This window comes from Dryobates pubescens, chromosome 13 (genome assembly GCF_014839835.1).
Source record: "Dryobates pubescens isolate bDryPub1 chromosome 13, bDryPub1.pri, whole genome shotgun sequence".
Lineage (NCBI taxonomy): Eukaryota > Metazoa > Chordata > Aves > Piciformes > Picidae > Dryobates > Dryobates pubescens.
This window is the reverse complement of record NC_071624.1, coordinates 21,035,154-21,050,327: the sequence shown is the minus strand read 5'-3', so window position 1 is coordinate 21,050,327 and position 15,174 is coordinate 21,035,154. Positions and strand designations below refer to the sequence as shown.

At 52.7% G+C, this 15,174-nt stretch overlaps 1 protein-coding gene across 2 annotated transcripts in view; it reads right to left on the bottom strand.

Annotated features, from left to right (window-relative positions):
* Window positions 1-15,174, bottom strand: part of CUX1 (cut like homeobox 1) — a 380,313-nt gene that overhangs the window by 316,065 nt on the left and 49,074 nt on the right. The gene's annotated exons all lie outside the window — the stretch shown is intronic.

Sequence of the window (15,174 nt, the reverse complement as noted above, 5' to 3'; positions counted from 1 at the left end):
CCCAGGGCAGGGCACACAGGAACACAGCCAGGTGGGGTTGGAATGTGTCCAGAGCAGGAGACTCCACAACCTCTCTGGGCAGCCTGCTCCAGGCCGCCAGCACACTCACACCAAACAACTTTCTCCTCCTCTTCCATGGAACCTCCTGGGGTCTACTTTGTGCCCCTTCCTGACCCTTCTGCTGTCCCTGGGCACCACTGACAGACAACACAACAGCCACACCAGCAGGACTGTGCTGGGTCCCACTCAGGCCACGTTGGCCTTCCTGCTCCCCTCTGCTTTTGGCCCTGAAGCAGCAGAGCATGGCAGGGTAGGTGGCCACAGAATCCCAGCATGGTGAGGCTGGAAGGGACCTCTGGAGATAATCCAGTCCTACCCCACTGTCAAAGAAGGGTCACTTGGGGCAGGTCAGTGAAATGCACCCAAGAGGGATTAGAAGCTCTCCACACAAGGACACTCCACAACCTCTCTGGGCAGCCTGCTCCAGGCCTCCAGCACCCTCACAACAAACAGGTTTCTCCTCCTCTTCAGACGGAACCTCCAGGGTGCCACTTTGTGCCCCTTGGTACCCCTTGGCCTGTCCCTGGGCACCACTCAGCAGAGTCTGGCCCCAGCCTCTTGCCCCCCACAGCTCCTTTAGCTCTTGCTGAGCATTGCTCAGCTGCCCTCTGGGGCTGCTCTTCTGCAGGCTCTCAGCCCCAGGGCTCTCAGCCTTTGCTGCTCCCAGAGCTGCTCCAGGCCCCTCAGCAGCTCTGCAGCCTCCCCTGGACTCTCTCCAGCAGTTCTCTGTCTCTCTTCAACTGGGGAGCCCAGCACTGGACTCAAGGCTCCACCTGTGGCCTCCCTAGGGCAGAGTATTTTATTGTAGCTCAAATATTTCATCTCAACTCTTTTATTAGAGCTGGAATGAAACATTCATTTCCAATATCTTTTCACTTAAAACAATTCAGATGCTCTATTTTACTTGATGGGGTGCTTGGTGCCATGATCAGATGGTGCTGGATGAGAGGTTGGACTGGATGATCTCAAAGGTCTCTTCCAACCTGGTTAATTCTATTCTAGTCTAGTCTAGTCTAGTCTATTCTGAGGTCTTTCCCAACCTGATTAATTCTGTATTCTAAAACAATACAAAAGAGAAGAGTTGCTATGTTTGCAGAGGTGCTCGAGCCTGCAGGACAGCTGCTAAAAGGTCCAAGGCACCAACAGACAGATGCTGCTCCTCAGATACTTGGTGGAAAAGCCCAGTCCCAAATTCTTTGTGGCATCCTGGAACTCTAACAGGAGTGGATGGCTGCACCTGTGCTTGACATGACTCCAGTTTGACCTCTGCAGGCAAAAGAGAAGCTGCCTACAGCTTCCAACTCCAAAGGCTCAATAGCTTTCCCCTCCTTTAGGATGATTACCATGAAACTGAAGAGAAATTATTGGGTTTTTTAATAACTGTATGGACCATGGTGATCTTAATCCTGGAAACAAGCTAAATATGACAAATGGATTTGCAGCCAGGCAGCAGGCTGGAGCCAGTGACCTAAATATTGCCACTGTGATGCTTCAAAACACTCTCTATTTCTGACTTGGAGGGGAGGGGGGGGGTGGGGGTTAAAAAAAAAGCAAAGCAAAGCAGGGCAATATGTCCACCAGATCTGGGTTTGGAATTCTGCAGCATATGTGAAATCTACTGCAGAAAAGTGGGAAACCCTTAACAGTTGGATAAACCACATTTGAAATTCATCCCAGCTAAGTTTATGCAAGAAAAAAGAGCAGCAGAACCCAATGTGGTTAAGCAGAGCTCTGAAGAGCAATGTGAAGGCTAAGCAGAAGGCTCTGCACAAATATAAACAATCTGCTAGGGCCAGCAGCTTGGGAGGCTGCACTGGAAAGGGAAGCACTGCTTCAAAGCAAGCAAAGCACAACACAAATCATCAAGCAGGGGAAATTCAGCAGCCCAAAGGATCAGATTGCTTTGCTTGGTGCTGCAGAGAGACACCATGGCAAATCATTAAGGTTGGAAAAGGCCTTTAAGATCCAGTCCAGCTGTAACCCAACTGCCATGGCCACTGAACCATCCTGAAGTACCACAGCTACAGCTTCTTGCACACCTCCAGGCATGGGGACTCCACCACCTCCCTGGGCAGCCTCTGCCAATCCCTGACCACTCTTGCAGCAATTTTTCCTCATCTCCAACCTAACCCTCCCCTGGCACCATTTCAGGCCATTTCCTCTCATCCTATTGCTCCCTATTACTAGGGAGAAGAGACCAGCGAGGTCTCCCTCAGCCTCCTCCTCTCCAGACTGAACACCCCCAGCTCCCTCAGCTGCTCCTCTTATGACACCCTCCAAACCCCTCACCAGCCTTGGTGCTTTTGCTGGACACCCTCCAGGACCTCAGTGTCTTTCTCACACTGTGGCATCCAGAACTGAGCAGGTGCAAATGGAGACTTTTAAAGACCTCTGCTTCCAAGCTTCCATATTCTGTGCTGAGTCAGGTGGCAAGTGAAGAGCAATCTTCTCACCCTCACTGCTTGACTGGCACCAATGCCTCAATGCACATCTCCATTGCTTCCAGAATTCCTTCTGGGATGGCCTGGAGAACTTCTCACCACCACATTTCCTGATGTGGTATCTCAGGTACAGACCTGGCCAAGGAGAAATGCCAGCATGCACCAAACTGGGTGATGTGGTGGGCTGGAGGCCACCAGCTTGAGGTCTTCCCTGGCATTTATGAACAACAGATAGAATAGAATAGAATAGAATAGAATAGAATAGAATAGAATAGAATAGAATAGAATAGAATAGAATAGAATAGAATAGAATAGAATAGAATAAACCAGGTTGGAAGAGACCTTCAAGATCATCACGTCCAACCCATCAACCAATCCAACACCACCTAAACAACTAACCCATGGCACCAAGCACCCCATCAAGTCTCCTCCTGAACACCTCCAGTGATGACGACTCCACCACCTCCCCTGGCAGCCCATTCCAACGGGCACTCACTCTCTCTGTGTAGAACTTCTTCCTAACCTCCAGCCTAAACCTCCCCTGGCACAGCTTGAGACTGTGTCCTCTTGTTCTGGTGCTGGGTGCCTGGCAGAAGAGACCAACATCTGCCTGTATACAACCTCCCTTCAGGTAGTTGTAGAGAGAATAAGGTCTCCCCTGAGTCTCCTCTTCTCCAGGCTAAGCAACCCCAGCTCCCTCAGCCTCTCCTCACAGGGCTGTGTTCCAAACCCCTCACCAACTTTGTTGCCCTTCTCTGGACTTGTTCCAGCAACTCAACCTCCTTCCTGAACTGAGGAGCCCAGAACTGGACACAGGACTCAAGGTGTGGCCTAAGCAGTGCTGAGCACAGGGCACAATGACTTCCCTGCTCCTGCTGGCCACACTCTTCCTGATGCAGGCCAGGATGCCCTTGGCCTTCTTGGCCACCTGGGCACACTGCAGGCTCATGTTCAGCCTACCATCGACCAGCACCCCCAGGTCCCTCTCTACCTGGCTGCTCTCAGCCACTCTGACCCCAGCCTGTAGCTCTGCATGGGGTTGCTGTGGCCAATGTGCAAAACCCGGCACTTGGATGTGTTCAGTCTCAGTAGGATTCAATCCCAGCTGAGTAGCAGCAGGTATCTAGCCCCATGTACAAGATCAGACACCAAAGGAGACACTAAAATGCCAACCTAGGTCACAATGAACAAGCCCCAAATCCAAACCCTTTGGAAAATGACTGGTTTTGTCTCTTGGCTACTCAGTCTCAACCAGGTACAATGTAAGTGCCCTTGATTTAAAGCTAATAATAAAGGTGGTGAGACACTGGAACATGTTGCCCAGGCAGGCTGTGGATGTCCCCACCCTGGAGATGTTCCAGGCCAGATTGGATGAGGCCTTGAGCAACCTGAGCTGGTGGGAGGTGTCCCTGCCCACTGACAGATCTTTAAGGTCCCTTCCAACAAAATCTTTCCAGGATTCTATAGCTAATCACAGGGCTACAACCCACGAGCACTGGCAGCAGCTTTGCTACACTTCTGGGACTTCATCTTAGAAGATATCCCAAATTCTGTGAAAATTCCCTGAGGCCAATGCAGGATTTCTACAAGCTACACAGAATCACCAAGGTTGGAAGAGACCTCCAAGACCATCAAGTCCAACCTGTCACCACAGACCTCATGCCTAGAACACTCAAAGCCATGCACACTTCCCAAGCTTTGCAGCCACTCTGGGAGTAGCTCTTAACAGTACAGACAGAGGTGTATGGGAGAGTCAGAGCGCACCAGAGCAGATGGGCAGGGCTCAGTATTGTTCTCCACACCTCTGAAATCAAAAAGCTTCCAATCAAGAGCAAGCAGAGCCCAGAGCTCAAAGATGCTGCAGTGGTGACCTGACCAGAGAAAGGATTCAAAGCCTGGGAGTTTCAGTTCCCCTGATCCAAAACTGGCAATAAACTTTCTGGTCAAAAGCAGCCACAAGAATCAGCCCCTGAGAACCTGCTTGGAGCACATTATGAGAGAGAGGAAGCAGGACCATTGCCTTGCCCCTTCTGCCTTAAATCCACAGGACTTTGGGACACACAGTTCACACTGCTCAAGCCACAGATAACTAAAGATCTCTCTCCAGGCTTTCCCCTCTGACCCATTTCACAGAATCACAGAATGGGTTGGGTTGGAAGGGACCTCCAAAGCTCATCCAGTCCAACCTCCCTGCACTCAGCAGGGACATCCTCAACTAGATCAGGTTGCCCAGGGCCTTGACAGCCTCACCTTGACTATCTCCAGGGATGGGGCTTTGACCACCTCCCTGGGCAACCTGTTCCAGTGTTCCACCACCCTCATGGTGCAGAACTTGTTCCTAACATCAGCTCATGGACTGGAGGTGGGAGGGAAGCAGTGGGGAAAGGAGGCAAGAAAGTCTTCTCCCCTCACATGGAGGAGTCATTAAAAGCAGTCCTCAGAAAACAAACATTGGAAGGTTTATTCCATGCAGTATTGTGCTGGTGCAGGCTGGGACAGGGTTAATCTTTCCCCCAGTAGCTGTGGTTTGGATCTGTGCTGGAACCAGTGCTGATCACAGAGGGATGTCTCAGTTAGCACTGAGCAGATTTTGCTCACACAGGGTCAAGGCCTTCTCTGCTCCTCACCCCACCAGCAGCAGGCTGGGGGTGCACAAGGAATTGGGAGGGACACAGCTGGGACAGCTGACAGCAACTGACCAAGGGATGTTCCAGGCCACATGGCACCAAGCTCAGCCTGGAAAGCTGGGGGAGGAAGGCTGGAAGGCAGTGAGCAGGCAGCTGCGTGGGGCTGAGCTGCTGGCTGGGCTTAGGAGGGTCAGTCTGCCATGCACTGTAACAATCAGTGCTGGCATTTCCAGCCTCTTCTCCGCTCCCCAGGAGCTGTCCCTGCTCATTCTGCCTCTGCCACCCCTGTGTCACACACTAGGATGGCATGGCTGTGCAGGGAGCCCCAGCAGGACTGCTAAAAACCCCTCCCAGCTCTGCCCTCCTGACTCCTGCTGCAGTGCATCAGCTCCCTGCTCAGGTGCTGCAGCATCACACAGATCCTCCAGTCCTAACCCCCTGCCATGGGCAGGGACACCTCCCACCAGCCCAGGCTGCTCAAGGTCTCCCCTGCAGAGTATGAAAGATTCCTCTGGAAAGCCAGACAGGACCTTCACTGCCTGAGGCTGCAGGTCACAACCAGGGCAGCAACCACAGGGCTATTTAGGCTGCAAAAAGCCAGCACCAATTCTGATGTGAAAGTGCTCAGAAAGGTAGAAGAATCACAGAATGGTTTGGGTTGGAAGGGATCTTAAAGCTCATCCAGTCCAATCCCCTGCGCTCAGCAGGGACATCCTCCACCAGAGCAGGTTGCTCAGAGCTCTGTCCAGCCTCACCTTCAGTATCTCCAGGGCTGGAGCCTCAACTACCTCCCTGGGCAACCTGTTGTAGTGTTCCAGCAGCCTCCTGGGGCAGAACTTGTTCCTCACATCCAATCTCAATCTGCTCTGCTCTCCTTTCAAACCATTGTCCCTGGGCCTGTCTCTGTAGGCCTTTGGGAACAGTCCCTCTGCAGCCTTCTTGCAGCCCCTGCAGGGACTGGGAGGCTGCTCTAAGGCCTCCCCAGAGCTTTCTCTTTCCCAGGCTGAACAGCTCCAACTCCCTCAGCCTGAGGAGACTTGAGGAAGAAGTTTCATTTCAGGGAATGGAGCTCATGGCTGCTGTGCTGTGAAGCCTCCTTTGCACACCACCAGCAGCAAAGATCAGAGTTCAGCAGGAACACAGCACCTCAGCAACCACCATCCCTCTGCCTCTCAGCAGCGAGTGCTGAGCAAATACCAAAGCTAAGAGCAGAGGATCTGCATTTTACACCCCTGGAAAGAAAGAAACAAACAATCCATCACAAGCCATAAGCACTACACAAACCACACTGATTAGGAAGCATTCTTGCCATCTGGCAAACCCAAGCAGCTACCTTTTGCACACAGAGTTACTTGGGAAATGTCACTGCACACATTTTGTTTCCCTTCACTGAAGTAATCTGACTCCAAGTAAGTTTTTAAACAAGCTTGAACTGGAAGACATTTTGTGCTCTGGGCAGGGCCTGTGGACAGTGAGCCAAGGTGTGTGGTGGCCACCACGAAAGCAAAGGGCAAACAGGCAGAGAGGGGCTGATGTAGCTCTCGGTAAGATCCCTGAACTGACAGGCTCTGAAGGAAACAGAGGAATAAAGTTAGTTGTGGCTTGGACTGTTCTCAGGAGCACCAGCCCCTGCCACAAAGCTAGGCAGAGCCTAGCAAAAAGCCTGGCAGGAGGGGAAAGCCAGAACTGGCTGTGCAAAAGGAGCTGGTCTCAGCATGAACCACTCACAGGAACACCTATGCAGCACCAAAGTGCTCTGAGGGGAGAGGGCTGCACTGCCAGAGCCACCACACTCCTGCCTCTCTTAGTTTTACATCTTGAACTCAAAGCTTGTTAGAAAATGCCAAGAACAGGAGCCAGGACAGAGCTATGAGGACCTTAGTGCCAAAGGTCTGTAACTGGGGAAACAATGAAACGTTGCCCACTGGTTCAGAGGAGTCCTCCTCATCTTGGGCCATTATTTACTCCCTCTTTCCACCCTGGCATTATTTGCTCCCTCTTTTTCAGCCCCCCTCCCCCCTGCCTTCATAAGCCCCAGAACCAGCAAGCAGCAGCAGGGCTGGCTCTCCATCACTGCTGCCAGAGGCACAGCTCTGAGGGTGCACTCTGACAGCTCTCCAGAACCGAGGCTCAGCTTTCACTCATAGTTTCAGTTCTAACCCAGCTTCCACACCAGACTGTTAGTCACCTCTGTCCCCTGCAGGTCTACTCTCACTTCACCACTACCACTCAGCAGCTCAGCATTAGCTTCCAGCACTGGGCAAGCTAAAAAGCAGTTGGAAGGTCTCAGCCAGACACAGCAGCACTCCTTGCTCTGCAGCTCCAAGCCTGGTCCTCCCCCAGCATTCTTCAAAGGTGCTCTCACCAAGATGCTCTACTGTCTGCACTGCAGTCCCTACAGCACTCTTGTGCTGGGCTGCCCAGTTCAAGAGGGACAGAGATCTGCTAAAGAGAGTCCAGGGGAGGCTGCAGAGCTGCTGAGGGGCCTGGAGCAGCTCTGGGAGCAGCAAAGGCTGAGAGCCCTGGGGCTGAGAGCCTGCAGAAGAGCAGCCCCAGAGGGCAGCTGAGCAATGCTCAGCAAGAGCTAAAGGAGCTGTGGGGGGCAAGAGGCTGGGGCCAGACTCTGCTGAGTGGTGCCCAGGGACAGCACAAGGGACAATAGGCACAGACTGGAGGAGGTTCCATGTGCTGAGACTCTGGATTCTGTGACACCATCACTTTCCATTACCTCACCCAAACACCCTGCAGTTTGGTTTCAATACCTGGCAAAGAAGCTGTCAGCAAACCACCTCCATCAGTTAGTTAACACTCTGCTGGGTTTTGCATTTCAGTTTGTTCTACTTTTGAAGGACATAAATTTCCTAAACATTAAATTGAAATGTTTGCTGGGGAGAGAGCTCCTTCAGTTCTCAACAGGCAGCAGGTCCCCAGCCAGCCTGCTCAGCTCCCACCCCGGTGGGCACTGCTTACACCTTCCCTGCCTTCCCACACATCACACATGAATTCTGACACTGTTCCAAATCAAAGCTTGAAGTAGTTGCTTCCACAGCTACAAAGGCAAAAAAAACCCCAACACCCCAAAATTTAATTTAAACCCTGCTGCAGGGAGGCTTCCCAGAAGGGAGGGCTGCAGGCAGCAAGTGTGTGCTGTGAAGGGGCAGGAGCTGCTCCAAGCCAGGGCAATCTCCTCACCCACCAGCTCCCCACAGCCAGGCAGTGGGTCCCCTCAGGAGGGTCCACACCAATGGCCTTCTCCACAGAACCAGAGAATGGTAAGGTTTAGAAGGGACCTCCACAGGTCACTTAATCCAAAGCAGGATCATCTATGGCAGGCCACACAGGAACACATCCAGATGGGGTTTGAAAGTCTCCAGCGAGGGAGACTCCACAACCTCTCTGGGCAGCCTGCTCCAGGGCTCCAAGCACCTTCATGACCCAAGAAGCTTCTCCTGGGTTTCAGCTTGTACCTTTGTTCCCTGTCCTATCACTGGGTACCACCACAAAGAGCCTGGACCCTGCACCCTGACCCCCACCCCTCAGGTATTTATAGACCTTGATCAGGTCCCCTCTCAGCCTTCTTTTCTCCAGGCTCTGCAGTCCCGGGGCTCTCAGCCTTCCTTGAACACCCCTCCTATGGGGAAAGCCTGAGGGAACAGGGGCTGTTTAATCTTGAGAAGGCTGAGAGGGGATCCAAGGCAGGCAGCTTATCACGTGCACACCAGTTTTGGAAGGAACAAAAAATGACTCAAGTCTGTATTTGTGACTTGTGCAGCAGCTACAGAGTGCTGGGGAGAGAAACTACAGCTTTTGCCAAACCAAACACAGAATGGGAAGCCAAAGGAAAGCCACTGCTGCTTGCAGGGACTCTGTCTAGGCAAGACACAAAGCCAAACACATCTGCTGGACTTTCTATCTCCTTACTTCATCAAACACTGACCAAGTTGCAACACCAGCAGCCACACTGACCAGAGCTGTTACCACACCACAGCAGACAAATTACCCCTGCTTTAAAGTGGTGACAGACAACACAACAGCCACACCAGCAGGATTGTGCTGGGTCCCACTCAGGCCACGTTGGCCTTCCTGCTCCCCTCTGCTTTTGGCCCTGAAGCAGCAGAGCGTGGCAGGGTAGGTGGCCACAGAATCCCAGCATGGTGAGGTTGGAAGGAGATCATCCTCTGGAGATCATCCAGTCCTACCCCACTGCCAATAAAGGGTCACTTGGGGCAGGTCAGAGAAATGCACCCAAGAGGGATTAGAAGCTCTCCACACAAGGACACTCCACAACCTCTCTGGGCAGCCTGCTCCAGGCCTCCAGCACCCTCACAACAAACAACTTTCTCCTCCTCTTCACATCCAACCTCCTGGGCACCACTCTGTACCCCTTGTGCTGTCCCTGGGCACCACTGAGCAGTGTCTGGCCCCAGCCTCTTGCCCCCCACAGCTCCTTTAGCTCTTGCTGAGCATTGCTCAGCTCCCCTCTGGGGCTGCTCTTCTGCAGGCTCTCAGCCCCAGGGCTCTCAGCCTTTGCTCCTGCCAGAGCTGCTCCAGGCCCCTCAGCAGCTTTGCAGCCTCCCCTGGACTCTCTCCAGCAGTTCTCTGTCTCTCTTGAACTCCAGAATTGGCCTGATCAGGGCAGAGCAGGGGGGGAGGAGAACCTCCCTTGATCTGTTGGCTTCACTCTTTTTCATGTATCCCAGGCTACTTGAAGTTCCCCAGGTTGTGGACAATCCACAGGAGCTCTGCAGAGGGCCGTCAGCTGCGGTTCTAAGGAGCCTGCAGCAGCCTTCACACTGAGGCTGTGATTTTCTGTTACACTCTTGCTGTCACCTTCAAGCCACCTTCCTTGTGCCCATACATCAGCCAGCTCTGCTCTGTGAGTCAAATCCACTTTCTATTGCTTTTCCTGTCCCTGAAAGCCCGCTTCCCAAAGCCCTTCAGCGTGCTGTTGGGAAACACCTTGCTGGAGAGGGTGTTCAGCACTCCACCCCCGCTGCCTCTGGGTTCCAGCTGGCAGCGCAGCCTGGTGCCTTGTGCTGGACTTCAATCATCCAGATAAGTGACTAACACCACCCCTCTGCTTCTGCAAGGCTCCAGAACCTGCTGCTCTGCTGCCCTGGCCAGCACACGTGCTGCTAGCTGTCGGTGCTGGAGCCCAGGCACACGCTCCTGCTGTCCTGTGTTGGCCTGCCAAGCTGAGTCACGCTTTGGGCTGTGGATCTGACGGAACACCGAGAGGCCAGAACGGGACCTCGGGAGTAGCAAAAACCTAAATAAAGCAAACCTTGCTTTCTTTTTCCTATTTATATCCCTAATGATGTTTTTGAGAAAGCATCCACCAATGGGCTTTGCAGGCAGCTGCTCAAAGAGCTGCGTTCTTCCCTTCATGGGAAAAGCACAAACCTTGGGGCATGCCCAGAGAGTCAACAAACCCCGAGCGAGAAGGAAGCTGCTTCGTCCGGAGTCAAGGGCCCTGTGCTGACAGCTCTCTGCCAAGTGTCCTTCCTGCTGAAATTGTTTATCAGACAACAGCTTCACCTCCAGTAAAGCTGCTGCTGATCTTGTTTGTGTTACTGCTCATTTCTTGGTGCAAGTTCCCCAGACAGCTTCCTCCACAAAACCCTGCGGCCCCTGGCCCGCGCCCCTCAGGCTGTGCAGCTGCACCACGGAGCAGGATACAGCTCCTCAGCTCCTTGCTCCCCAGAAGGAGCATGTTGGGGTTCAAATGTGGCCCTTGATCAGCAGGAAATTCATTGTAATACAGGGGGTCAATGAGCAGTAGTTCCCTGTCTCTCTTCAACTGAGCAGCCCACAGCTGGAGCCAGGGCTTCAGCAGAGCGGGAGGAGAACCTCCCTCAGCTTCCTGGCCACACTTTTTTTCCATGCACCCCAGGACACCCTTGGCCTTCTTGGCCACCAGGGCACATTGCTGCCTCATGGGGAACTTCCTGTCCCCCAGCACTCCCAGCTCCTTCTCCTTGGAGCTGCTTCCCAGCAGGTCCCCCCTCAGCTGTCCTGCTGCAGGAGGTTGTTCCTCCCCAGGGCCAGGACCCTGCCCTTGCCCTTGCTGAGCTCCATGAGGTTCCCTGTGCCCAGCTCTGCAGCCGGGCCAGCTCTGGCTGGCTGGCAACACAGTCTGAGGGCTGTCAGCCACTGCTCCCAGCTTGGGACCATCAGCAGCTGGCTGAGGCTCCACTCTGTCCCCTCATCCAGGTCACTGATGAAGGTTTTGAACAAGAGTGGACCCAGTCCTGAGTTCTGGGGAACGCCACAAGCTACAGGCCTCCAACTAGACTCTGTGCTGCTGATCACAACACTCTGAGCTCTCTTTTAAAGCCAGTTCTCAACCCACCCTTCCTAAGCTTGCTCAGGAGGATGTTTTGGTGGTGCCCAGAGCCCTGCTGAAGTCAAACCACATTTGTGACACACACTGCAGGACACCTACTGCACTACTTCTGCAACAGCCAAAGAGGAGGAGGGAGGCAAACTCTAGGTGCTGCCTTCATTCAAGCCCATGGTCATCTTCCCCCAGCCCTCAAGGAATCACTTTGTATGAATGTGGTTTTTGCAGTATTTTTAGGTTGCTTTTTCAGTCTGTCTGGTAAATATTCCATGCCCAAAGGTTAGGCCACAGCTAAAGAGGCTTTCAGATTGGTGACTGCCTTTGGAGACTGCAGGATCAGGCTGTAGGGATGGAGTTCAGGGGGGGACCTTTGGGCTGTCCAGACTGGCTAAAAAAAAAATAAATCAAAATATAACTTCATAACCTTTGTTGTCAAAGGAAGAAAAATTGTGACTTTTTGTCCTAAGGACCTCTCAGTGTAGTTAGGCTTTGGGCTGAGGGTCTGCAAAGTGTGAGTGAGGAGATTGTGTTCATTCAGAATCAAAACCAAACAAGACAAGCTTCAGTGTGTTTGCAGCAGTCAGCTCCCTGAACCAAGACTCTCTCTGTGTCCAGCTACATATTCTTTTATTGATTTATTGGTGCCACCTGTACAGCAAGTTCTCAGTGCTGGCTGCCACAGTCTGTGTCTGCTGCAAGCATGAGCAGGCCGCAGGGCTGAGCAAAGCTCAGGCTGAAAAGGGCAGGAACTAAAGGCTTGAACTGATGGAGCAGAGCTTACTTAGGGTTGAACTTTCTGTTATTTAAGCCACTCTTTCAAGACTCAGTTTATTTAATCTGTGGTCAAAAGAGTTATTACATGCAGCTTGTGACCTGGATCTTACTCGGCAACGAGACCTCAGCTGCAGTTAGTGCCAGAGCTGTTAGACCATGGCACTGTGAACCCTGAGCACAGTGCCTGCTATCAGGAGCATGGGGAGACTGGAGCTGAGTCCAGGCAGCTGTCAGAGCTCTGACACTGCTGTGGGTACAGGCAGGACGGGGAAGGAGGCAGGTGGGACACTGGGAGGAGTGGCTGAAACCCCTCAGGCTGTGCTGCCAGACCTGAAGCCAGACCTGGCCAGGCTGCAGAGCTGGGCACAGGGAACCTCATGGAGCTCAGCAAGGGCAAGGGCAGGGTCCTGGCCCTGGGGAGGAACAACCTCCTGCAGCAGGACAGCTGAGGGGGGACCTGCTGGGAAGCAGCTCCAAGGAGAAGGAGCTGGGAGTGCTGGAGGACAAGGTCCCCATGAGGCAGCAATGTGCCCTGGTGGCCAAGGTGGCCAATGGGGTCCTGGGGAGCATGGAGAAGAGTGTGGCCAGCAGGGCAAGGGATGTTCTCCTGCCCCTGTGCTCTGCCTTAGGGATGCCACATCTGGAGTCCTGGATCTGGGCTGCCCAATTGCAGAGAGAGGGAACTGCTGGAGAAAGTCCAGGGGAGGCTGCAGGGCATTGTGCTCCTGGGCAAGCTGCTGGGGGAGCTCTGCTTCAGCAGGGGTTGAACTGGAGGATCTCCAGAGGTCCCTTCCAACTGTCTATCAGGAAATACGACAAAAGCCTTTCATAAATGCTGCATTAACAAAGGGATCAATAAAATCTTTTTTTATAAGGCTGCAGCCCTGGCTCTCAGAACCACTAAAAGGTGATGCCTACACCTGCAGAGCTCCATGAACACAACTAAGGCAGAGTACACCTACAACTTTTTTAAACCATGAAACACTTCTTTAGGGAGAACTTCCTAGAATCCCCTCTCAGCCTTCTCTGCTCCAGATTAAACAGCCCCAGGGCTTCAGCCTCTCTTCACAGGGGAGATGCTCAAGTCCCTTCATCATCCTTGTGGCTCTCTATTGGATTCTCTCCAGCAGGCCTCTGAGGTGTTTAGGAAGAGCCTGGATGAGGCACCTGGTGCCATGGTTTAGTTGATCAGATGGTGTTGGGTGAGAGGTTGGACTGGATGATCTCAAAGGTCTTTTCCAACCTGGTTAATTCTATCCTATTCTACTCACTGCAACAAACCACCCCAACATGCACACAGCAGCTCTAGCTGCAGCAGCAGTGCCAGCCTTGCTGTGACACAGCCTCACCAAAAGATCCTTAATTTGGGCTATCAAACCCAATTTCAGTTCCTTGCACTTTGGAGCAGTAAACCCAATTCTGTGCAGGCTCTGTTTGCAATCCCTCCCTGCAGAACGCAGCTGCCTCAATCACTGCTGATTGTCTGTTAATTAGTTCAGTTTTACAAGCTGATGGCACACATTACTCCCTTCCCTCCCCAACACAGAAGGAAACTCTACACACAGTGATCTGCACTGCTGCTTCCCGACAATTTGGGGAGCTGGATGATCAAACAATCAGAGAATTGATTGGGTTGGAAAAGGCCTCTGAGCTCATTCAGTCCAACCAGCAACCCAGCACCACCATGGCCACTAAACCATAGCCCCAGGTGCCATGGCCACAGGTTCTAGAGCACCTCCAGGCATGGGGACTCCACCACCTCCCTGGGCAGCCTCTGCCAGCCCCTGACCACTCCTGCAGCAGGGAAAGTTTTCCTCATCTCCAACCTAAACTTCCCCTAGCACAATTTCAGGCCATTTCCTCTTCTTCTATCACCTGATCCTAGGGAGCAGAGCCTCAGGGAGCTGTAGAGAGCAATGAGGTCTCCCTCAGCCTCCTCTTCTCCAGGCTGAACACCCCCAGCTCCCTCAGCTGCTCCTCCCCAGCCCTGTTCTCCAGACCCTCCACCAGCTCTGCTGCCCATGATGTGCTAGGGACATCAGTGATCTCTTTCCCAAGCCAGGCTTTAGGCTTGTCTCTTTTCAAGGCATTCTGTCCCAGGCTGATTTTCAGTCCATGTTAAACACACCTCCACCTCCCTCTCTCCTAGATAGCAAATAGAACCATGCTGGGCCCACCTGCCCGCCTCATTCCTGTGCCTAAAACCAAGTCTAAGGTTATTCCTGGTCCTTTAGGAGTACAAGTCAGGTCCTCTTGAATACTTTTCCTGTCTGTATCAAGTATTTAATCAGTATCCCATTTCTGAACTACAAATGGCATTCAAATAGGTGACCTCCAGCATAAAGAACACTTTGAAGTTGCTCTCACCTATTCTCCATCCCCACAAGCCTGGTCTGACAAACTGCAAGGAAAGAGCTGGGTTATCTCAGAGCTCAGGTTCACTGCCTCTAGGATCTCCCTCTGCCTAGACACTCCTGCAGAGAAGCCAGGTTTTAGCTCTCATATATGCAGAGCACAGGGCTGGACACCCTCACCCTGTGGAGATGAAATAGTATCAAGCCCTAGGCCTGACAAAGTGAAAAGTTTGAGCCAAAAATGCCTCTTGAGATGACAAAAGAGGCTAGACATGAGATCAGAAAGTTTTACTTTGAGACTGGTTTGCTTCCTCCCTCAGTTTAGATCCTTCATGATTAGAAAAGAAAAACAGAAGCCAAGAAGAATTTTAGTTAAAGAACAGATACCCCCAGAGTCACAGCAGGGCTTGGGCTGGAAGGGACCTTCAAGCTCAGCCAGTCCCAGCCCCCTGCCATGGGCAGGGACACCTCCCACCAGCACAGCTTGCTCAAGGCCTCATCCAGCCTGGCCTTGAACAACTCCAGGGAGTAGGCAGCCACAGCCTCCCTGGGCAGCCTGTGCCAGAGTCTCCCCA